Genomic DNA, 27,069 nt, shown 5'->3' with positions numbered 1-27,069 from the left:
CTCCTTTCCCCCCTTCTTCTCTCCTTCTCCCTCTTCTTCTTTCTCCCTCTTCTCCCTTCTCCGGCGTCTCTCCGACAGCACGACGGTGACCTGCCTCCTCTCTCCCTCTTCCTCTTCCTCTCTCTTCCTCTTTTTAAAAAATTTAAAAAATAAAAATTACCAGAAAGAAAGTCAAGGGATCGACTCACAGAGTGTCGCAGTCAAAAATTTTGCGTGCCGTTAAACTCTTTTAGCCATGAGTCGATTCATGGGGTCGACTAAAAAATATAAATCTACTTTTCTTACAATTTTTTATATTATGTATTTGTAATCTTTTAATAAATAAATTAAATTAAATAATGAAAATAATAATTTAAATGATAATTTTTAATTTAAATTAAAATTAAATTTCTTTAAAATTTATAATTATAATTCTTATTTTATTGTTATTTTTTTATTTTCCTATGATACTTTTTTTTATTTATTTTAAAATAGTTATCATTTGAAATTATAATTTTATTTCTCTTCCATTTTTTTCTTTTTAGCATTCTATTACGTATTCTTTTTCTTTAATTAAAAAATTATTATTTTTTCTAAAGTTCAATTTACAAAATTTTTTTTCCACATTTTTCCTTATTTTTTAACTTTACACTGGATTTATTTTTTGATCAAAATTTAATTCAAATTAAATTTTCCTCCCTTTTTTTCTTTATTTAAAATATTTTTTAAATAATAATATTTAAATTAATTTAGTTATTTAAAATATTATTTTTAATTTTAATTATAATTTTAATTCTTATTTCTTAAAATTAAAAATTATAAACTTTGTTCTTCAATTACAATTACAATTTCTATTTTTTTCAATTCTTTATCTTTTTATAAATTTTTTTTAGGTCATTTTTAAATTTTTTTAAAAAATTTTTATTTTTATTTCTTAAAATTAAAAAATAAAAAATTTATTATTCAATTACAATTATAATTTCTATTTTTTTTCAATTCTTTATATTTTTATAAAATTTTTTTAGCCTATTTTTAAAATTTTTTTGAATCTTTTTTTAATTTATTATTTTTTATTTGAGAAAGTAATTTGAAATAATATTTTAATTTCAATTTATCTTTAAAATTTTATTCTTTTTTATTTTTACATTATAATTCTTTTTTTTTATTTTTTAAAAATTTTACAATTTTTAATTTTCTTAAAAATTTTGAAGACAAGTATTTCGAATGATGTTTTTCAATTTAATTTCAAATTTTTATTTCTTTCATATTTTTTTCTCTTTTTTTATTTTTTATGATAATTTTTTTTTAATTTCTTAAGATTTTTTTGGACATCTTTTAAAAAAAATTTGAAATAAAAAATCTAAATTAATTTTTTTAATGAATTACAAATTCAAATCTTTATATTTTAAAATTCAATCAAAATTAAAATTTTTAATTTATTTACTAATTTCAAATTTTAAAAAATAAAATTTTCTATTTTTCCACGATTTTTTCCTTTATTTTTGGGTGGAAAAATTGGAAAACGCCATTTCGAATGGCATTTTTAAAAACGCCATTCAAAATAGCGTTTTTAAAAGCGCCATTTGGAATGGCGTTTTTAAAAGCGCCATTCCAAATGGCGTTTCTTCTTTTTTTTTTTTTTTTTTTGGGACGATGCCACCGTGGAAATGGGGGGTGACGTGGCAGGGGAAAAAACGCCATTCAAAATGGCGTTTTTCCCTCTTACATCAGTTTGGTAAATAAGTTTGGTTTGAATATATTTTGGTAAAAAAGTTTTTTTTTTTGTATTATTCAGGAAAAGAGCTCGGGGTTCATGCAGAGCGGAAACCCGGAGAAAAGTGAGCACTGAGCAGCAGTCACGGTCATCCGTATTGTTGAGGGAGATGAGCTTTAATCTCCGAAACGATCCGGCTAGGGCTGTCTTGGCCATCCCTAAACTGAGATGGGTTGTCTGGGTTCTTGAGCTAATATTAAAAGTTTTACCTTCACCATAGACTGGTGAAACATCAATTGTTGAGATGGCCGAGTTGGTCTAAGGCGCCAGATTAAGGTTCTGGTCCGAAAGGGCGTGGGTTCAAATCCCACTCTCAACAAAACAAAGTTTTTGTTCAGGAAAAAAATTGCTCTGCAAACATTCAAAAAAATCAAAATATTTTATGTTGAGTAGCCCCTGCAGCTAATGATACTCAAAAGCTCAAATAAAATCACCCATCAAACCACATTTTTAAGGATATTCTTGTCATAATGTAATGATGACAACTAAAAAAAAAAAATCTTTTATAAGATATTTTATTTTAAATTATTAAACTAAAATTCCTATTCTCTATTGTTTTTTGGATGGCTGCTCCTCCTAGTTCCATCAAATGACTTATACAATTGAATTAGTTTATACTAAATAAGAAAACTACATAATGTTAAAAAGTGTTAATACAAAAGCTACTAAATTTTAAAACTATAAAATGTTAAGTAATGCTTGTTGGACATTGCTTATAACACAATTATAATGGCTCCAAGCTGCAGTTTGTTAATTTGTAGTGTATGAATATATATGTGCATAATATAATTGACATGCCATAAAATTATTATGATACTAATTATAATATATAACAATAAAAAGGCATGCTAAGCATTAGAACCGCCATAACACTATTATCACGCTTTCCTCATTGTTGGTGCAGAATTCCACCGATGCCGGAGAAGCTGGAGTCGAAGGGATCACGACCGCCGTCGGGACCTGCAAAGAAAGTCTAAACCGGAGTTGGAGGTACTCCGGCAAGACCCTCCGATGCTCAAGTCAGTATTCTGCTTCAACAGAAATGGAGCACTCGAATGAAATTTTAGCAAAGTTTAGAGATAGAGCTTAGAGCTTAGAGGAGAACATATCTGGGGGGTCTTTTTTATAGACGGAAGAGCGTAACCGATTGACAGCGACGTCCGTAACTGCCTGGTAGTGGGCCGTTCGGGGCCACGTAGAGTTTGTTACGGAGAGTGGAGTGGTGTCCGTTGTCGCGACTTGCCGGAGAGTGGTGGGGCCACGTGGAGTTTGTTACAAAGAGTGGAGTGGTGTCCGTTGTCGTGACTTGCTGGGAAGTTTGGGTCGGATGGCTGAAGCTCGATTGGGACGTCTGATGGAGCGGAATAGCTCTCTGTCTCAGCAATCTAAGAGAAGCTCGGATGTTTTTGAAGTTGCTGACGGGTTAACTGTTGTTGGGTGCCTTAGGCGTTGATGCTGCAGACGAAAGTCATTCACTGTAGAAGTTCGGACGAAAATTTTTTGTTGGAGAAATCTGGCTGGAGTCTGATTGCTAGAGAAGTCCGTCTGAAATTTGTCTGATGTAGAAGCTTGTCTGAAGACTGTCTGCTGGAGAGGTCCAGTTGCATGAGGAATCCGACAGAAGGTCAACCGATAGCAGAATTTGAAAGGCGCTATAGAAGGTTGACCGATAGAAGAGTCTGGAAGGCGTTGTGGAAGTTCGTCCACTGGAGGAGTCTGGAGGACATTGTGGAAGGTCGATCGCTGGAGGGATCCGGAGAAAATTTGTCCGTTGGAGGGGTCTGGTCGGCACTGTTGAAGTCTGGTTGGCGCTGCTGAAGGTTGATGGCTGGAGAGGTACGGAAGACACAGGAGACAGTCGGTTACTGTAGAAATCTGGCTACTAGAGCCTGTCCGTTGTAGAAGTTCGTCTGGAATTCATTCGCTGTAGAAGTTCGGACGGAGTCCGATTCTTGCAGAAGTCCGGAAGGAGGCCGCTTACTGTAGAAGCTCAGATGGAGACCGGTTGCCATGGAAGTCCGGATGGAGACCGCTTATTGTAGAAGCTCGGATGGAGACCGGTTGCCGTGGAAGCCCGGATGGAGATCGCTTATTGTAGAAGCTCGACTGAAGTCTGCTTGCAATAGAAGCTCGGATGGAATTCGCTTACTGTAGAAGCTCGGTTGAAATTCAGAAGGCGGTCAACCACTGTAGAAACTTGGATGGAGTCTGGTTACTGTAGAAGTCCTACTGCTGGAGAAGCTCGAAAGAAGCTCAAAGTACTCTGAAAGAGATTCGGAGAGTAGTCGATCACTGTAGAAAATCGACTGATAGTGAAGTCCATAGAGCATTTGGAGCAGTCCAATAGACGACTGAAGGAACTCATCATTGGAGAAGTTTGGAGGGTATGATAGGAGTTCGTCTGTTGGAGAAATCTGGAGGATATTGTGGAAGGTCGACTGCTGGAAGAGTCTGGATGGTACTGTGGAAGCTCGGACGGTCGGAGGAGTTCAGAAAGACGCCGCACAAGGTCGGAAGCCAGAAGAGTCCTGGGAGGGTTGACCTCTTACGAACTTCGGCTGGGGTTATTTTATACCCAACACTCATAATTTGGAATATAAGGGTGGAAAATGTATTTTTTTAAACATTGACATTATATAATAGATTATTATTATGAATTTATTGAATACTACTTCATAGTTTTTTCAAAATAAATTTATTTTAAATTCCCATAAAATCGATTCAAATCTATCTTCAGACACTCATGCAAATATTTAGGTAATTCATTGATCTAGTTTAGATATTTAATTATCATTATATGAGAAATTGCAAGAAAATTTATTAGAGATACTTCATTGTAAAAATAAAATGAATATCATGTGTTGTCTTTCTTTTCTTTTTTATCTTAGGCTAGAATATATGAACAGATTGTCAAGTAATTTTATAATGCACCTTTTAAAAAAAAAACTTGGTAGATAAATATCATTCTCTTTAGAATCTTGCTTCCAGTGACTGTTAGTTCATTTGTTATAATGAACAATTATTATTTTTTCCATTTAGCATGCTGATAATATGATAATTTTAGAGTTTTATTTGTTGATGAAAGTAAATAATGACTAGAATTATCTCTTGAGGTTCAAAAATTTCTTTATATTGATTGAGAAATTGAATCACAAACTCTTATTGTCTCTAGTCAGGCATATGATCATCTTAATATTGGATGTATATCGTAGAAGTCAATATGACTGACATATTGTAATAACTCTAGGACATAATTTTGTACTTAAAATATTGATTTGATCAATAAAAAAGTAAAATTTTATTTTTATTCAAGTGTGATGTATCCTTGAATCGTCTATGAAATTAATACTTACGATACATATTCTCAAGATGTTGAGAATTAGAGGCATGTATAATTAATTTCTAAATTACTCCCGATCATAGTATCATCATAAAAATGATGATCGATCTGAATAGATTGATGTACAAATCGCTTCTTTCGGAGTAGATGAGTCTCTAATCTACAGTGTAGAGATACTGACTGATAAATGCGGATAGTTGTTAGAGAATAACTAGTACTGAGCGTGACCATACGAGAGATCACATAGATTTCTATTCAATTATCGATGATCACCTTGATGTTGTAGTTGTGTAAATGGTCTTTTGATCTGTAATGGCATGGTTGCTCGCAGTGAGCTGCTGGAGTTTGACTGACACAGAAATATGGTCTCTTTGAGTCATTATAGTGTATGTTGGCAATAGTTGATCTACTGTAGGAGTAAGGTGTGTATTTAAATAAAATCTATCGATCTTGATGAAAAAAATAATCCTATGAGATTTGAAAGACTAAATCCATAAGTCTGTGGCTACAATAGTGTGATTGATGAAAATTTTTTTTTATGAAAATCATAATTGGACTTGGGCTAATTGAATCTATTATATGACTGATGATGAAGTTTGATGATTTATCTATGACCTGCCATCTAATCGAGACTCAAAATAGAGAGATTGAATCAAGTGAAACCTGCACCTTGAGATTTTTTTTTTTGACTTTGTTGGGTTGCCACTACATACTGCTAGGTATCACTGATGGATTATGAGAGCTCACTAGGGTTGTTTAGGATCGACGATCTTTGTTGAGTTAGAGTAGAATTATTTTGATTCATCAAAAAGAGTTTCAATGATGCTATGATAAAGATCATGGTATATCTCACTACCAGATAGAATTGAACTTATGGGATCACACAACAAAGAGATTAGATCTAGATTAAGCAATTGGGCTTATAAAGTCTCAATTGGATTAGGAGAAATCCTATTGAGTTTAGGATGACCTTGCTAGCATAAGGTTGAATCCAACTTTTCATTTAACTTGAATTGCTTATTTGATAAGAATAAATTCGAGTTAATTATCCGCATTGAACCTAATTGGATTAGATTCAATGGGCTCCATATGATGGTTTCCTAAGAGTCTTGGGTTAAATAATTAGGAGTTAAATCACCTAGATAATTCTTTGATTGTTTGGATTAACTCAATTGGGGCACCACTTGATTTGATCAAGTTGGGCATGCCCACATGATGAAGGTGTGAAAGATAAGGGAGGAGCTCACCTCCTCTTCCCTATGACGTATGAGAGAGAGGGCTAGAGGATGCCAAGTGTTGGCACCCACTTGGTTCACCTAGGCATGGTCAAAGAGTAGGGATTATAACGAGTCCTAATGTGATTAGGACTCATATAAGGTGGCTGATTTGGTTTTGATTAGGAGTTCAATTGCTTCTCTATTTAAAGGACCCTCACCTAAGAGTTTATTATTAGAATTTCAAATTGCTTCAAGCCATAAAACAGCCCCCCATGCCTCCATCTCTTCCTCCCTTTTGGTTCACACATCCAAGCCCTTGGACATCTCATCATCACAATGCCCAAAAGGAGTTTAGGCATCCCTCTTTCTTACTGGTTTCAAGCTCTTGATTACTTTCAGATCAAGAGAAGAAGATCAAGAAAGAGAAGAGAAAAGAAAGATCAAAGATTGATCAAAGAGTTGATCAAAGGATCCAGGCTTCATTCAGATTTGCAAAAAGATCTTCTTAGAGAAGAAAGATCTACATCAAAGAGGACTGATCAAGACTGATCCTAAGTGGATACCCATAGAGCCCATATGCTTGTGTGGCTAAGAAAGAACCCATCTTCTTCCAAATTCAGATTCAAATAAAGGATTAGCGAAATAGATATGTGATTCAATCGTATATTTAATTTTAGCATAAAATTAGTATGTATTAATTTCAATATATAAAGTAGATTTTTGTTAAAAATTATGTCCCAAAGTCAATCATCAATCTATTAACGATTATGCTCATGTATGTAACTTGTATATGAATTGTTTATTAACAAAAATTATTTAGTTTTTTCATCACAAAATATATATCTTCTTTTTAAACTCCTATATTGTGATAAAGTCTTTAGAACTATTTTGATCGATAAAGAAAGATTTATCGTTTAGTCCTTAAATATGTTTGCGACCAAACGATATACTATTATTAGGACGATAGCTGTATCAAGTGTAGATCATTATGTGCCATATAGGTTGGTTATCCTGTTAACCAAGAAGTGTGGAGACACTGGTATGGCATGCAGATGAGATGTAGGAGTATATCTCACTGAATGTGATCCAATTATGGAGCACTCTGCTTCAAGAGTAGCTCACGAAGGATGAGTATAAGTGTTCCTCTGACCTGAGATCAGTACGGTGACTTACAAGCAACTCTCTGTGCTTTAGTGTTAGACTACCTGAATTTTTGATTCAGTGATGAAGGATTTCTGGATACAGTCAAGTATTTATTAAGTCGGTGTGTGAGTCAAGATAGGATTGACCGCTTCTGATTTCAGGAGTTAGTACTACATTGTATTTCAATTCAATAAAATTTTGGTCAGAGTAGTCCTTGTGAGGAGTCACAATATTTATGAGGTTGAGACGCATTATGGATGTACTGATTAAGAGTTGACAATTTAACTCTAGATCATCCTAAGCGCTGAGGGTCAAAGGGATGAATTATACAGTAACCTTAGTCTAGGGTTCTTGAATATTGCTTTGCAATCATTCGGCTTATCCGAATGTCAGGTATCATTACTAGATGGTCACATCGATTGATATATAAATTTATTTTTATGCTATCGACTTAGGTTCGAACCTATGAGGTCATACTCAAAAAATAATTTCTGACTGATCAGATGACTAATCGATGATTGAGAATCATTCAAGGGTATAACTGTCAATATGATTGATGGCTAACCATATGCAAAAGTTGAAATGAATTAATTCACTAAAGATTAGTAAATTATTAGAGAATTAATTAGTAATTAGATGGTTAATTAGCTCAATTTAATTGAGCAATATAGTTTGGATAAAGTCTAATTGAATTAGATTCAATTAGATTTGATCTGATTAGGTTATAAGATGACCTAATTGATAAGGATATTTGATTCCTGATTGGATCAGGATTTGGACTCGATTAATTTTTAATTAGATTAGAATTTAATTGAGTTGGTTCAGTATTTGATTAGATTAGGTTCAGATATCTAATTAGATCTAATCTAATTTGATTAGGATAAGAACCTAATTAGATTGATTTAAATTCAAATCGGTTTGAATTTCAAACATCTTGCGCTATCTGAACCCACGCCCTTCTGCTCTCCATGCAAATTCAGAATTTATGTAGAGAATTCACATCCCAAAACCATGTTGTCACTCACTCCCTTGGATGAGGATGTGATTGGTTGGAATTTGAATTCAAATGGTTTGAATTCGAACTAAAACAACCTTGATACTTATCTTGGTTTAAATTCAAGTTCAAATTTGATTTGAACTTGATCCTATCGTCATCTCCACACCCACCTTAAGAACCCTTTTGTTTTTGTGAGAAAAGATTTCTTAGAGTGGGGCAAAAATCTAAGAGGGGGCGGGTCCTTTTGTGTGAGTTAAGAGGATATACATTTCCTCTTGGGGTGTGAGCATTGTGGTTTTCCTTAAGGTGTTGACTCTAGGGTTTTGGGAAGAAAGTATGTTGAGAGAAAAGTGTATCTTCTGAGCCTTTCTTCCTTCATTTCACCTCCTCCTAGATTTGTCTTTAGCTTCAGAAGAGTCCGAGTGGTCTGAAGAAAGGTGCAAAATCAGCCATCCTCTGATCTTTACACGAGCTAGCATTGTCGGGGAGATCGATCAGACCAGAACTTCGAGTAGACTTTTCGTAGAGGCTGAATATTTTATATAGCTACGAACAACTAGTAGAGCCTCTATTCTACAAGATTTAGTCATGATGTTCAGCTACTTACGCTCTAGTAAGAGATCCGATCTCTATAGATAAGATCTATCCGTGATGATTTAGATGTGATCTAGACTTTAGTAGATGTGATTTGCTACCATTATTGATGTGATCAATAACTCCTAGAAATCAGATCATGCATATTTTCATTCAAATGATCCTTTTGTAGGTAGTTTTAAATTTGATCTGTGCATACATAATAGATTAAAATATTTAATCTGTGGGAAAAATTCAGTGCAGGAGTAAAATGGTAATTTTAAAACTTTTCAAAATTATTATTTTACAGTAAAAATTATTAATTAATCTAATTAATTAATAAGAATTTATCCTACATAAGAATCTAAATATGATATATAGCATGTATGCATTTAAATTTAAAATTCGAATTTGAACAGTAAATACTTTACTGTAATGTGTTCAGAACACAATACCTTTGTGCGGGTAGTAGATCGCCGCAATCTGATCACCATCGGAAGAGTCTGATCATCACGATACAGCCACACAATATGTCTGACCTCTACGGATTGTCCACATGAAGCTCCCGATCTGATCGACTCCTCACGAGTGCTAGCTCGTTGTAGAGCCCTTTCGACGGTCGATGCTGATCGAACTCCTTCGATCGATGTTTGTTGATTTTTCAGACACTCTAGATCATCAATAGACATGCTTGAGAGGATGTTGAAGATCTCTCTAAAATTTGGTGGGCTCATGATACTCGTAGCTCACCTTCTCACTTCCCGAACTCTAGGCTGAAACCCTGAAGAACTCACTGAAACCCTGCGCACACTTTTTCTTTCTTTTCTTTTTTTTTTCTCTCGAAAGGATATAGACCTTCACCTTGCACACAAGGATTCCTCATGCCCAGATTTTCTCTCCAAAATTTTTCTTGCACACGCCCCACTCTTCTCCTCCTTTTAAAATAATGTCAAACGTCTTATCCACGTGAGAGGATAAAGATGAGTAATTACACATTTGAATTCAAATCAAATTTTGAATTCAAATGGAAACCAATTTATCCCTATCCACTAAGGGCGTGAGAAGAGGAGGGCGTGGCTTAATTTGTGCATGAGTAATTTCATGAGAAATATTTTCTCGTGTAATAAATGGGGTGCTAAAAGAGGATAAGGTCAAGGCGCTAAGATTGGTTGCTCATTCAAATTCAAATTTTATTTTGAATTTGAATGGCCAACCAATCATCCTTATCCACTCATTTGGTGCATTAAAGTAGGGCGTGAGGAGGGCTTTGCGTGAGGAAAAATTTATGAGAACTTTCTTCTCGTGAATTCAAATGGGCACAGTGGAAGTGAGGTGGTGCAGAGAGAATGGGTCAAGGTGGTTTCATTATTTAAACCAACCTAATTGAACCAAATAAGTTAGGCCCAATTAGACTAATTTAAATCTAACTTAATTAGGCTTAATTAGGCTCAATAAAATCCTAATCAAATCAGAAATTGATTAAGTCCAACCCCTGATCAAATCAGGGACCAAGCTATCTCGATGATTAGGTCAACTCTTAACCTAATCGGGTCAAACCCAACTGAATCCAATTCAATTGGACTTGATCCAAAAATAATTACTCCATCAAATTAAGTTAATTAGTGATCAAATCATTAATTAAACTTCTCATAAATATTGAATCTAAATCCGATGGGTAATCGGGCATCAGAATTTATCGATATATAAGCCTGATCGAAGAGTCCCAAACCAGTGGGACTCTTGACCCCGGTATCCAAAATGTGTGGGACTCATGATCAGAGAATCCTGATTCTCGATCACAGAGTCTCAGACACGTAGAACTCATAGTCCACGAGCATTAGGACTCTTCATCAGCCATCAAATCAGATAGGAACCTCTAATGTGTGTGACCCCGCTGGTTCGAACCTAAGCCGGTAGCACAGGAACCAATTCTTGTACTAATTGAAGTGACCATCTAGCAATGGTACCCAATGATCGGATATGTTGAATAGTCGTAATCGCAACACTCAGAACCTACGTGAATATGGTTACTATATAATTCATTTTTTTGACCTCTATGTTTAGGATGACTCAGGGTTAAATTGTCAACCCTGATTAGATCATCCGAATCGTGCTCAACTCATACAGTCCTGTGACTCCTCACAAAGACTACCCTGGTCAAGGTTTTGCTAAATTAAAATATGACTGTACATAGTTTTTAAACTGGAGTGGTCAATCCCATCTTGACACACGCACCGACAAGTCAAGTACTTGACTACACCCAGCAGTCTTCCGTCACTGAATTAGAAATTCAGGTAGTCCAGTGCCTAAGTGTAGTGAGTTGCTTGCAAGTCACCGTGGCGGTCTCAGGTCGGAGGGACATTTATATCCATATTCCATCGGAGCAAATCTTGACAGCAGAAATAGCTCCGGAGTCGGTCACGTTCAGTGCAGATGTACCCTTATATCTCACCTGTATGCCATACCAGTGTTTCCACACTCATTGGTTAAGAAGACAACCAACCTATATGGCACACAACGATCTATACTTGATAAACGTTGTCGTCCTTGGTAACAACGTATCATTTGGTCGCGAACAGATTTAAGGACTAAACGATAAATCCTCCTTTATCGAGTCTAAATAGTCCTAAGGACTTCACCACAACATAGGAGTTCATTAGAAGATGAAATATTTTGTGATGAAAAATATCAAAATAATTTTTATTAATTCATAATTTATGTACATATATAAAAATGAGCACAACTGTCAACAGGCTGATGATTGGCTTTGGGACACTATTCCCAACATAATCTAATCTCTTCTGCTAAAAATTTAAAAAAAACATGCATGAAACTACCTAGTTATCCTTCCAATCCTTGTGTGCTTTGTTCTTATGCATACATATTCTAGATTAAAAAGAGTTTTAATCTTTAATTTTGCTGTGTTGTTTTGAAAAGAAAATTTTTAAAATACACATGCATATGCTCCTACGAAATTTCAATAGTGGTATCAGAGCCATAGATTTCATATGCATGAGATTAACATATTTGTTTGAAAAAATATTTCAAAATTTAATTTTTTTTCTTGATATATGAGATGTATGGATATTTAATTTAGAGCTAAAAATTATTTTAGATCTGATTTTTAGTTCATATATAGGATATATGAAGGCATGCATAGATCTAAAAATTATTCTAAATTATTTTTAAGTTCGTATATGTGATATATTTTTACATGCATATATCTAAAAATTATTTAGACCTGATTTATGATTCATATATGAGATGTATGATTATATATCAAGGTATGAAGATTAGTTTAAATTTGATTGATGATTTATATATAAGATATATGATATCATACCAAGATCTAAATTTTAGTTTAAATCTAAATTTTATATACATATATGTGATATATGCTTATATGATGAATCTGAAAAGTAGTTTTAAAATTAAAACTTACTTTTCATATAAAAAATTTAGATCTGAAATTTGATTTTAAGATCTAAAATTGATGTTTGTGCATAAGGATATGGTTATGGGTAGATAAAAAATTAGGTCATGTAATTAGATTATATCTAGGGTTTTGATTTGATCGTAATAGGTCCAAATCGATTTAGCAATTGATCAAATCGAGTCAAGTATTGATTAAGATTAGATCAATTGAGTTTTAGATCATACAATTATTATTGATCAAATTAATTAAATCTCATATATAGAATTGATTAACCTAAGGACTTAATTCGGCTCGATGGCTTGAGCCTGATTCATTTAAGCTAACCTATTTGGATCAATTAATCAATTGATATCTAAGGTAAATAATTGAAAGGTGGTTATTTAATTAGGACCCTTGATTTATCAAAAGAGAGCCTCTCATCGATCTTCACTTACCTGTTCAATTTAGAAGATTGAGTCTTGAATATGGTTGCTCGATGGTTTGGTTTAACCCACGTCAATTAGATCAGTTATCTGATGACTGATTAGATAAGATCTAAACCTTAACCTCTCCATAAATATTAAGTCTAGAGATCTTCTACTATTGTAGAAGTGCGGACGTACTACTGATGTTGATTGTTCTCAACTGGTTACAGTAGTTTAGTTACACCAAAAATATGCAATCACTCTATTAACAAAGAGTTGCTCTAGGGTAAGAATGGGGTTGGACTCAATATCTATCAGGTAAGAGACTCAATGAAGACTTTACACCTTCTTGTGAATAGTGGGTCAGGTTTAACTAAGGAGTATGGTTAATATCTGTCAGATGAGTCCACATGATTTAGAAATTAAGTTGCAGCAATATGCTTAGAGAAATATCTAGACAAGAAGTTATCTATGCATCAGTGTGCGTGTTATCAATATCTATCAAATGAGGTATATGGCATCGGTGGTACCGCAGCACCCACTAGAAATTCAATTATCGCATTAAGATTTTTGCCTCTCCACTCGAGGAGTGTAGGGATCCAAAAGAATAGTGAAAGTTTTGTTTGCTTCTTAAAATTTTTAGAACAAATATAAAATTTAAAGTACAAAAATTTAACTTGAATCTCTACTCTCGTAGTTAAACAATGTCAGCTTCAAACCTTCTAGCCTGCATTTTTGAGTCCAATCATTTAATCGAAACTAATTTTAAAGACTAACTATGAAACCTCAAGATTGTCTTGATTTTTAAAAAATTAGGACATATACTTGACTAGGACCCTTGAGTATTACCAAACCATCCTAGTGCTGAGCAGAGAGTAGCATATGATAAATGGATGGATGAAGACAGTCGGATTAAGTACTATGTGCTGGCTTCTATGTCAAATGAATTGCAGAGCCAGCATAAGCATATACCTACTATTAGGACTATGATTACTTGCAAAAGTTATACCATGAGCAGAGCTGTATTACATATTTTGAGATCTTGAAGAGACTCTAGAATATGAAAATTTGTGAAGGATAGTCGGTCCATGTATATTATATGATAGTGATCAAGGACCTTGAAGAGCTTGAAAAGCTCGAGCTGAATATACCAAAAGAATTGTAAGTAGATTTGATCCTCCAATCCTTTACAAGTTTATGTAGTCAATTTATTATAAATTTTTATATGAATAAACTGGACTACACTATATCTAAACTGGTCAACATATTGGTCACTATTGAGAAAATCTTGAAAAGTTCAAGGGGCAATATTCTCACTATGGAGTAGACTTCATCATCTAAGAGAAAGTCTGGTTGGAAGAAAAAAAATAAATCCATAAAGAAGTAGAAAAAGAAGAGCAAGCCAAAGAAGGATGCTCTGAAGAAGGATGCAGCGAACGAAAAGTATTTTCACTTGTTGAAAAATATATCCTAAAACTAATTGTTTGACAATTGTGCTAATTATAAATGTATATAAATTGATCAATCATAAAAGTTATTTAATCTTTTTCATCACAAACTTACATCTTCTAATAAATTCCTATATTATGATAAAGTCCTTAAGATTATTCTTTGATCGATAAAGAAGAATTTATCACATAGTCCTTAAACTAGTTCGCGACTAAATGATACGCTATTACTAAGATGATAGCGATATCAAGCGTAGGTTATTGTGTGCCATATACATTGGTTGTTCTCGAAATCAAATAGTTTGGAGATACTAGTATGGCATACAAGTGAGATGTAAGAGTACATCGTTATAGAACGTGACTAACTATGGAGTACTCTGCTGTCAAGAGTAGCTCGCGAAGGGTATGGGTATAAGTGTCCCTCAGATCTGAGATCACCACGGTGACTTACAAGTAACTTATTATACTTTGGTGTCAGACTATCTGAATTTATAATTTGGTGATAAAATTTTTTTGGATATAGTCAAGTACTTATCAAGTCGGTGCATGAGTCAAGATGGAATTGACCCCTCCGAATTAGTAGGAGTTATGTATCAATGTATTTCAAGTTAGCAAAATCTGAATCCGGATAATCCATACGATGGATTTGAAAAATTGAAATATAACATAGATAACTTATCTAGGATTGACAGTTAAATCTTAGATCATCCTTTAGCATTAGGAACAAAGAGATAAATTATACGGTGACCATACGTTAGTAGATTCTTGAATATTGCTTCGCCATTATTCGACCTATCCGGACGTCGGATCCCATTGCTAGATAGTTACATCGATTGATTCAAAAATCTATTTCTATGCTACTGACTTAGATTTTAACCTATGGAGTCACACTCAAAAGAAGTTTCTAACTAATCATGTGGGTGGTCAACGATTGAGAATAGTTCAAGGGCTTAATCATCAATTCGATTGATGGTTAACCTTATGCAAAAGTCGTAATAAATTTATTTATCAAGTATTAGTGAATTAATAGAAGATTAATTAGTAATTAGATTATTGATTAGCTCAATTTAATTGAATAAAGAAGATTAGATAAAATCTAATTAAATTAGATTCAATTAGGTTTTACCCGATTAAGTTATGAGATGACCTAATCGTCAAGGGAGAATTATCCCTGATTTGATTAGAATTTTGGTTCAATCAATTTTTAATTTGATTAAAATTTGATTAAAAATTATAAACTTAATTAGATTAAATTTTATCTATTTTATTTGGACTAAACCAGATGTGATTTGGTTTGGATTCAAATAAGGAAACCAAGTGTCCATATTGCATTGGACTCTTCCTCCCTTGCGCCATAATTTTTGACGTCACTTTTCTTCATGCACAAATAGTTTTTGCATGAGATTTTTTCACACCAAAGAATTCTTTCCCTTCTCTATCTCACATCCAAATTTGGATAAGATCAGATTTTAAATGGTTTGTTCAAATCTAATTTGAAATTAGATACCATATTAGATAAGGTTTGACCTTATCTACAAGTCCACACGTCACACCCTTTATCCTCTTGATTTTGTGTGACAAATAAAGTGATATGGGGTGTGGGAAATCGGAAGAAAATCAATTTTACCATGAAAAAATATATGGGAGCATCCCATGTTTTCTTTTGGGTGTGAATTGATGAGAAGGGCAACACATCTTGATAGAGTCCAAGATCCTTTGGACTCTTCACCCCACCTCTTACATGCCAAAATAAAAGGTTTGTATTTTTATTTTACATGTATAATATAGAAGAAAGAGTGCTCTTCATGTTTGGGGTCTTGGGCATGAGTTCTTGATGAGAAAAAAGAGAGGAGGTACTCTCTCTTGGGGTGTGCGCAAAATCTAAAATTCTAGGGTTTGGACCTAGGATTTTGGGAAGAGAGAAAAAAAAGAGAGAAAATAATTTTTTCTCTATTTTTTTAGATCCTTGCCTCCTCGAGAAATTCATCCTCAACTTCTAGAAAGGTTTTAGAGATTTGAAGAAAGGATTCAGATCAGCCAAGAAGAAGATCTTCACACGAGCTAGCACTTCCGAGAATGATCAGATCGGGGCTTCGAGTAGACTTTTTATAGAGGTTGGACGCATGTGCGGCTGTAAGCAACCAGCAAAGATCATCTCTACTATATCTCTCAGTAGCGACGATCATCGATTCACGCTCAGATATTGAGTTTTGAACTCAGATAGCAATAGATTTGATCTACTGCTTATATCCATGCATGCAGATTTTATCATGTGATTATTTCAGATTTTATATACAACATATCATGTCATAGATCTTAGAGTAGGTTGATTTGATGATTAGATCATATGCATGTTAGGTTAATATGATTAATCTAATTATCTTCTCCTATAATTTATTCAAAAAAATTTAAAATATATGCATGAAATCATCTACATTTTCCAATAATGGTATCAGAGCCTAGATTCGTTATGACATGTTATATGTGTATATTAAATTTAAAATTTAATTTTATTTATATCTGATATGTGATATTTTAGATCTAAATTTAATTAATGATTGATCACACAAACTGAAATAAGATTATCCTGCTGTAGGATTTACCTCTTACAGTGAACATGTTGTCCTAGTTTGTACTAATCATTGATAAAATCTAATTTTACATATTGCATGTGATATTTATGATCTGATTTAGATGTGATCTAAAGTTGTGATCAGATCTGATAAAGTTTAGATTAGATCTAAATTCAAGCATATATGATATGTGATTAGATTAGATAATCCGATTAACAAGTACTTGGATTAGGTTGATCACCAAGTCGTTCGATCATAGGAGCAAAAAAAATTTAAAGACCATCTCTTCTCATTCGATGAGGTGCTCTTATGGTGTATAGGGATGTCATGTGATTAGATCCTATGAAGAAGAACGTGAAAGGGAGAACTTATTTTTCTGTAAAATCTTAGATCTTAAAACTCTAGGTTTGTTGTATGTGATACAAAATTGTATTGAAAATAAAATATCTAATCTATATGATTAAAATTATTTTAATCATAAAAAAATAAAATTTAAATCATAAAAAGTTTTAGATATGATCTAAAAGATATTTATGATTAATTTTATTTTAAAATTATGCAAGATTTTTTAAATTTGAAACTTCTTGAATCATGCTCGCATAATTACTGAGTCGATCCAGTTTTAAATTGAGTTGACCCAATCTCCTTGTGTAGCCGGCTCAATGTTAATTGAGTCGATCCAATTTTAGAATAAAATTTTTTTATATAAAATTTATTATAAATTAGTTACAAAATAAAAAATTAAAATTATTTTAAATCATAACCTAAATCTATGTTGATGCTGAAACTTAATTGAGAATTAAGTATAAAATTGATTAGATCTAGAATTATGATTTAAGATCTAATGACATTTGCATAAAACATGGAGGCATGGGTTAGCTCAAATCAAGTCCTCTTAATTGGGTTAGATCTAATATTAGAATCAAAGAGTTAATGGACCATGTAGAAAAATTGATTAAATTTAATCAAATATTGAATTAGATTAAATTAAAATTTTTTTAAAACCAATACAATAGTTGTAGATGGTCAAGTCTATGTCTTTGATTAAACTAAATGGACCTTGATTGTAGCTCAGTAGTTGAACCCAAATCATTAGGTTGGTCAAATCGAAACTAATTAATCAATTGGTGTCTAAGATAAGTTCGGTATTTCGACTGATGATTTTTAATTGAGAGTAATTTATCTGACCATTTCGATAGTGTCTAAGGCAAGCTTAGCAGACCCTCCTATCGATTTACTTATCTGACTAATTTGATGAATTATATTTTGATTAGATGGCTAAGTGATTTGAGTTGACCCATGCTATTAAAATTGATCAGTTTGACTGATCTAGGTGCCAGTTCGATCAGTATGATCCTAATCTGATTAAGTGACTTGGTGAAGTTAGTGGAAGGATTGTGGTCTACTAATTGATCTCTTCTTCTTTTTTCTCTAAATTGATTAAATCTTCTAAATTATTATATCTCTAAAATAAGTTGGTTATGGTGATAACTAGATCATAGCCTCCCATTAAGGTGAATGGTAATGGATCCATTATTTCTGATTGACATTACAGGTGCCGTCCGTCTGGTGTTCTCTCTGAATAATAAATTATCATTCATTATATGATGACTCTATTGTACTATCTAATAAATGGTTGGTTGATCGAGCTATCCTTGGACCTGATCATTCTTTGGTTAGAATCACTGAGTAGGTTCATGTTAATGGTTTGACCTAACCAAAACTTTCAGTGGAGGCCCATCACCTATTGAAATAAAATTTGAGGCTAAATTAACTGCTAAAAATTATTTGAAGAAATAATTAATTGAGAACCTATCCATAGGTGCATATGGGTTGACCGAGCCATCCTCGGATTTATACGCAGTCTATGTGAATTCTAGTACCTGCTAAGGAATTAAGATAATTTCTCAGATTGGAGGTAGAGGCTATCAATTTGATTAAAATAATGAGAGAATCTTTCGACTAAAATCCAAGTCTTTAGGCTTGATCAATTCATAAACATAGAGGGCTTATGTTTTTCTTTTAGTTATGGCTAGATATCTATTGCTAAGTTCACTATTTGACAGTGACTGATTTATAGGACCTAATTTCGATAGATGGTATCGAAAGTTATAAATAGTTCTAGAGGACAAATGGATCCTAAATATGATTATGGATCCAGCATCTGAAGTTTTTACATCTAACACATATGATGCGATCAAAGGCACTTATCAGAAGTGGCCACACGATAGTATCATCGTGTGATATTTTTGAGAGTAGTGAAGAACATAAATTTAGTTGTAAATTTGATGATGCTCAGTGAAAAAAAATCCTTCAAATGTTGAAGAAATTCTTTTGCACTTTTGAAGATGGGTCTTCAGTGGAACAATAATCCTTTGAGAAAGAAAAAGAAAGGAAGGTGCAAAAGAGTCGTGCTTGGACTGAGAAGTCCGAACTGATAAAAGAGTGTAAGATTAATCTAGTCTGACAGTCTCTTGATCCGAACAGGCTAAAGAAGAGAAATCAGCAAAGAATTACTGAACAAAGTACTTATATGATAACACCTTGTGATTTCTCTATCTATGACACTACTACCTGGATATTGAATATCAAAAGTCCATGCAAATTATTGTAACGACTTCAGATTAGTAGAAAGATTGAAAACAGCAGAAGATTCCTGAATATTAGAGCTGAAAGTTATATTTCAGTTTTAGCTTTAGAAATTTTCAAATCTATTTTAATTCTAACAATATCGTTTTAGTGATTATCACTATTGTCTAATAATTTTTGTGATATCATTATGAATGATGTCAAAATTATATGGATAATTGAGAAATAACTTTTATACAGCCTGTTAGTGTATTGTACACACAAAACAAATCCTTTAGAGTAGATAATGTCATAGATATCTACCTTGATATTGTAGGCTCGATCATATAAACAAGAATAGGATCAATGGAGATAATTTATGAAGTCAATGATTATGAATCATTATCAATCTGTCAATTCTATCTCTTTAATAAGATGACCAAGTCATCTTTTGTTGGAAAAGGTAAACGAGCCAATAATATTCTGAATCTGATACATACTGATTTATTGAATCTATGAATATGTTTGCCATAAATTTAGATTATTTAAAATATTCAAATAATTTCTTAATAAGGTAGAAAATAAATTGAAAAGAGTATTGAATCTCTTTGGTCAGACCAAGAGGAGTATACCTTTCTAGTGAATTTTTGACATATCTATAAGAGAATAGGATTCTCCCTTATTGGAATCGATTTTGTTAGACATAGTTCAATCCATGATGAGATTTACAAGTCTGTCAATCTCCATTTAAGATTATGCTCTTAAGATATTTATCATGTTCTGAACTAAATTTTGAATTAATCAATCACAAAAACTCCATATGAGATATGGACCAGGTGTAAGCCAATACTTTCTTACCTTTGGATTTGAGAGTATTTGGTTTATGTCAAGCATTTGCAGATCATTTAGTTTGGATCCTAATCCTATATGTATTATTTTGTAGGATAATCCCAAAGAATCTAGGAGATATAACTTCTACCTTGCTAAAGAACAAGAGTTGTTCGGTATTTCTTTTAGAAAAGAAGTATCTTGGTGAAGGAACTGATGCTTTAATGTGGAAGTAATGAAGTTCAACAGGTAGAAGAACCGATACAATCTAGTGAACTCATAGAATCAAAATTGATCAGATCAAACCCGAAATCCATTGTAGAGGCACCATTAAGGAGATATAGTAGTGTACCGCATTCGTTGGATAAATACTTTGGTTTCTAGTTTTGAAATGTGATCTTGTTGAACTCGATGAGAACAACAAGGATCTGATCACCTATATGGTTGCCATACAGAGATCTGACTCCGATTAGTGGCTTGGAGCCATAAAGTCTGAAATAAAGTCTATGAAGATTAATGGTGTATGGACACTCGTTGATCCACTCGAAAGGGTAAAGCCCATAAGGTGTAAGTGGATTTTCAATAGGATCAGAGAGCACAGATGCGAAGGTAGAGACTTACAAAGTCTGTCTGATTGCCTAAGGATATTGTCAACATTATGGTATTGACCATAACAAGATATTTTTCTCCTGTGGTAATGCTAAATATTTCGGAGATAGAATATTATTTTAATAAGTGATCAAAATATATGGCTTCATTGAGAATGAAAAAAAATCTTGTAAATATAAATAGGTTAATAGTTCTGTGAGTGTATTTCTTATTTTGTATATGAATAAAATTTTCTTAATCGAGAATGACATTCCTTATATTAGAGAGAATAAATGTTTCGCTGTTATTATTATTCTCCATAAAAGACTTGAAAAAAGCATCCCTCATCCTAGGGATGAAGATCTATAAAGATAGATCTAAGAAGTTGCTTAGGTTATCCCAGTCCAACGTACATAGAGTATTTATGAGTAAAATTTTTCTATCATGTACACTATGTAAAGATAGGATATGGTATACTCACTAGGATAGTGAGTGGATACCTGTAAGATCTGGATGAGAATCACTGGTAGGTCATCCTTGAAGTATTTTAGAAATACCAAAGATCGGTAACTCGGTTATAAAGAATCTGACTTAAAACTTATGAAATTTGATTTCAATTTTTAGTTGGACATAATAATAGCAAGAACATGTCGGAATACATCCTTATCCTAAATAATAGAGCAATCTGTTGGAAAGATTCCAAGTAGAGTAATATAGCCAATTCAAATTATGAGACAGAATGTATTGCAGTATTCGATGCTTGCAAAGAAGTTATGTGATTGTACAGATTCATTGACAAACTAAGAGTGGCACCCTTCGATGGTGGTCCTGCTGTGTTATACAGTACCAGAGCCATAGCTCATACTAAGGAGCCGAAGTCCCATTAGCTTGTAAAGTATTTTGTATCGCTACCACCTTATTCAGAAATTACAGATCGAGGTGACGTCGAACTTTAGAAGATCGATGGAAAGAAGAACTGACCAACTATTTTCTAAAGCCTTGGTATCTAAGAGTTCTGAGATGATAAATCATAGATGGGTATATGATACTATACTGATTACCTTTAGTCCAAATGGAGTTGTTGGAAAATATATCCTAAAGCCAATCGTTTGACGATTGTGCTAATTATAAATGTATATGAATTGATCAATAATAAAAGTTATTTAGTCTTTTTCATCACAAAGTTATATCTTCTAATGAACTCCTGTATTGTGATGAAGTTCTTAGATTACTTTGATCGATAAAAGAGAATTTATCGCATAGTCCCTAAACTAGTTCATGACCAAACGATACGTTATTACTAGGACGATTGTGATATCAAGTGTGGATCGTTGTGTACCATATACATTGGTTGTTTCAAAATCAAATATTGTGGAGATATTGGTATGCCATGCAGGTGAGATGTAGTACATCGTCACTGAACGTGACCAACTACGGAGTACTCTGCTGTCAAGAGTAGCTCATGAAGGATATGGATATAAGTATCCCTCAGATCTGAGATTATCATGGTGATTTGCAAGCAACTCACTATACTTTGGTATCGGACTATCTGAATTTATAATTCAGTTATGAAAAATTTTTGGTGCAGTTAAGTACTTGTCAAGTCGGTGCGTGAGTCAAGATGGGATTGACCCCTCCAAATCAGTAGGAGTTATGTATCAATGTATTTCAATTTAGCAAAATCTGAGCCTAGATAATCCATGTGATGGATTTGAAAGATTAAAATATAATGTAGATGATTTATCTAGGATTGACAGTTAAATTTAGATCATCTTTGAGCATTAGGGTCAAAGGGATGAATTATACGATAATCATATGCCAGTAGGTTCTTAAATGTTGCTTCGCCATTATTCGACTTATTCGGACGTCGGATCTCATTGCTAGATGGTTACATCGATTGACTCAAAAATTTATTTTCGTACTACTGGCTTAGGTTCGAATCTATGAGATCATACTCAAAAAAGTTTTTTGACTGATTATTTGATTGATCGATGATTGAGAATCATTCAAGGACTTAATCGTCAATTCGATTGATTGTTAATCTTATGCAAAAATTATAATAAATTTATTCACCTAGTGTTAGTGAATTAATAAAAAATTAATTAATAATTAGATTATTGATTAGCTCAATTTGATTAAGTAAAGAGGATTAGATAAAATCTAATTGAATTAGATTCAATTAGGTTTGACCCGATTAAATTATGAGATAACCTAATCGCTAAAGGAAAATTATCCCTGATTTGATCAGAACTTTAGTTCAATTAATTTTTAATTTGATTAAAATTTGATTAAAAAATTATGAATCTAATTAGATTAGGTTTCATCTATTTTATTTGGATTAGATCAGATGTGACTTGGTTTGAATTCAAATAAGGAAACCAAGAGTCCATATTGTATTGGACTCTTTCTCCTCTTGCACCATAATTTTTATGCCATTTTTCTTCACACACAAATAAATTTTGTGTGGAACTTTTTCATGTTAAAGAGTTCTTTCTCTTCTCTATCTCATTTCTAAATTTGGATAAGATCTGATTTTAAATGGTATGTTCAAATCTGATTTAAAATTAGATACCATATTAGATAAGGTTTGACCTTATCTACAAGTCCACACGTCACACCCTTTATCCTCTTGATTTTGTGCAACAAATGAAGTGATATGGGGCATGGAAATTTAGAAAGAAATCAATTTTATCATCAAAAAATATGTGGGAGCATCCCATATTTCCTTTTGGGTATGACTTGATGAGAAGGGCGACACATCTTGATAGAGTCCAAGATCCTTTGGACTCTTCACCCCACCTCCTACATGCCAAAATAAAAGGTTTTTTTTTTTTTTGTGTGTGTAATGGAGAAGAGAGAGTGCTCTTCATGTTTGGGGTCTTGGGTATGAGTTCTTGATGAGAAAAAAAGAGGAGAGTCCTCTCTCTTGGGGTATGCATAAAACCTAAAATTCTAGGGTTTGATCTTAGAGTTTTGGGAAGACAGAAAAACAAGAGAGAAAATAATTTCTACTTCATTTTTTTTAGATCTTCATCTTCTCCAGAAGTCTATCTTCAACCTCTAGAAAGGTTTAGAGATTTGAAAAAAGAATCCAGATCAGTCAAGAAGAAGGTCTTCACGCAACCTAGCACTCTCAAGAAGACTGATCAGATCGGAGCTTCGAGTGAACTTTTCGTAGAGGTCAGACACGTGTGTGACTGTGAGCAATCAATAAAGATCATCTTTACTATGTCTTTCAATAGTGATGATCATCGATCTACGCTCAGGTATCGAGTTTTGAACTCAGATAGCAGTAGATTTGATCTACTGCTTACATTTATACATGTAGATTTTATCATATGATTATTTTAGATTTTATATGCAACATATCATATCATAGATCCTAGAGTAAGTTGATTTGATGATTAGATTATATGCATATTAGGTTAATATGATTAATTTAATTATCTTTCACTGTAATTTATTTAAAAAAATTTTGAAATACATGCATAAAATCACCTACATTTTCCAAACCTTCTAGCCTGCATCTTTGAGTCCAATCATTTGACCAAAACTAATTTTAAAGACTGACTATGAAATCTCAAGATTATCTTAATTTTCAAATAATTGGGATATATACTTGACTAGGACCCTCCAATATTATCAAACCATCCTAGTGCTTTGCAGAGAGCAGCATATAATAAATAGACGGATGAAGATAGTCAAATTAAGTGCTATATGCTAGCTTTTATGTCAAATGAGTTACAGAGCCAGCATGAGCATATGCCTACTGCCAAGACTATGATTACCCGCCTGCAAAAGTTATACGGTGAGCAGAGCCGCATTGCGTATTTTGAGATCTTGAAGAGACTTTTCAATATGAAGGTGTGAAGGGCAGTCGGTCCATAAATATTATATGATAGTAATCAAAGACCTTGAGGAGCTTGAGAAGCTTGGACTGAATATGCAAAAAAAATTGCAAGTGGATTTGATGCTCCAATCCCTTACGAGTTCATATAGTCAATTTATTATAAATTTTTATATGAACAAACTGGACTGCACCATATCCAAACTGGTCAACATATTGGTCACTACTGAAAAATTCTAAAAAAATTAAGGGGCACTATTCTCTCTATGGAGTGGACTTCCATCCAAGAGAAAGTGTGGTTGGAAGAAAAAGAATAAACCCGTGAAGAAGCAAAAAAAAAAGAGTGAGCCAAAGAAGGATGCTCCAAAAAAGGATGCAGCGAAAGGAAAGTGTTTCTACTATGAAACTGATGGCTATTGAAGGAGAAACTGTCCACTCTACCTGGAGAGCTTGAAGATGAAGAAGGATGACACACTTTTGGAAGGTATGTCAAGTATGCTTGTAATTGAATCTAGCCTAATGATTTCTTCTACTTCTAGTTGGATATTGGACTTTCATTCTAATGCTCATATATGTACTTCAATATAGGGTCTAATAGAAAGTAAAAGATTGAGGAAAGGTGACATAATTCTTCAGATCAGCAATGGAGCAAAGATTGCTATAGAAATTGTTAGTATTTATTCTCTTCCATTATCGTCAGGATTTAAATTAGATTTAAAGAATATTATTTTATACCTGTAGCTAGTCAAAATTTGATTTTCATATCTGTACTAGGACAGGATGATTTTTATTTTAATTTTAATAAAGATTTTTATTCTATTTATTTATGAAATAAATTGGTTGCATGTGGTCTTTTGATTGACAGTCTTTATCACTTATATGTTGATGTGAATATGAATATAAATAAGAAAATAGTGAGTGTCGTAGGTCAAAAGAGATCCAGAAATAAAATTAACCAGAAGTATCTGTGGCATCTTAGGCTAGACCATATTAAGAGGATAGGATAAATAAATTAGAAAAAGATGAGATCCTTGACTCTTTTGATTTTGAGTCGTACCCAGCTTGCGAATCTTATCTAAAAAAAAAAGTCAAGCTACTCTTTGTAGGACATGAAAAAAGAGCCACTGAGATACTTATCCTAGTACATACCGATGTATGTGGGCCATTTGATGTACAGATCAGGGATGGCTATAGCTAGTTCATCATCTTTATCAATAATTTGTCATGTACAGATATGTATTTCTAATGAGACATAAATCTGAAGCTTTTGAAAAGTTCAAAAAATTTAAAAATAAAATAAAAAAATAAATAGATAAATTGATTAAGATTCTTCGATCTGATCGAGGAGGTGAATACCTTAGTTGAAAATTTTTAAGATATCTTAAGGACAACGGCATTGTCTCTTAATGGATTCCTTATAAAATACCTCAGCTTAATGGGATATCTGAAAAGAAGAATAGGATCCTATTAGATATGGTCAGATCTATGATGAGCTTCACTGATTTATCTTTATATCTTTGGAGACATGCCTTATTAACTATAATATATCTATTAAATAGGATTCTATTTAAATTTGCTCCTACCATACCATATGAGATATGACATAGTAAGAAGTCGAGTCTAGGTCATTTGAAGACTTGGGGATGTCCAACCTATGTTAGAAAATAGATGGCTGACAAACTAGAGGATAGATCTATCATAACTTATTTTATAGGATATCTGAAAAAAATCATGGGATACTATTTTTATCTTCCATAAAATTATAATGTGATTGTGAGTCATCATGTCAAATTTTTAGAAAACCAATTTATTCAGAATGTTGGCAGTGAGAGGTTAATTGAGCTCGAAGAGAAAGTCTCTGAAGAGAAACGAGCTATAGATCCTCAGAAACTCATTATTCATAAGCCAGTAGTTGATGTTCCTCTACCACCTCGTAGATCTAATAGGATCTTCCGTCCTCCTAAAATGTACATGGGTATGCTTATGGAGGATGTAGAGAAAATATTCTTATGAGAGATAAGGATCATGAAGATGATCTAAATATCTTTGATAAGGTGATGTCTGACATTGATTTCGAAAATAGTTAGATACAATGAAGTCAGAAATTGACTCGATACATTCGAACCAAGTATGAATCTTAATGGATCCACCTGAGAGTATAGTACCCATTGGGTGTAAATGGATATATAAAAAAAAAATAGGTGTAGATGGTAAGATAGAGACCTATAAAGCTAGACTCGTGGTAAAAGATTATAGTCAGCATAAAAGCATTAACTATCAGAAAATCTTTTCATCCGTAGCCATGCTAAAATCTATTCAACTTGCTTCCTATTGCGGCTTATTATAATTATGAA

The 27,069-nt window shown here is 33.1% G+C and overlaps 1 non-coding gene across 1 annotated transcript; it reads left to right on the top strand.

The window, feature by feature from the left end:
- The first annotated feature begins 1,991 nt into the window (after positions 1–1,991).
- On the top strand, positions 1,992–2,072 carry TRNAL-AAG (transfer RNA leucine (anticodon AAG)). Its single transcript has one exon. It is a non-coding gene; the product is annotated as a tRNA-Leu (tRNA).
- Positions 2,073–27,069: the final 24,997 nt, after the last annotated feature.

This window comes from Elaeis guineensis, chromosome 11 (assembly GCF_000442705.2).
Source record: "Elaeis guineensis isolate ETL-2024a chromosome 11, EG11, whole genome shotgun sequence".
In the NCBI taxonomy this organism is placed as follows: Eukaryota; Viridiplantae; Streptophyta; class Magnoliopsida; order Arecales; family Arecaceae; genus Elaeis; species Elaeis guineensis.
The sequence above is the reverse complement of the archived record's forward strand: the minus strand, read 5'-3'. Positions and strand labels throughout refer to the sequence as shown.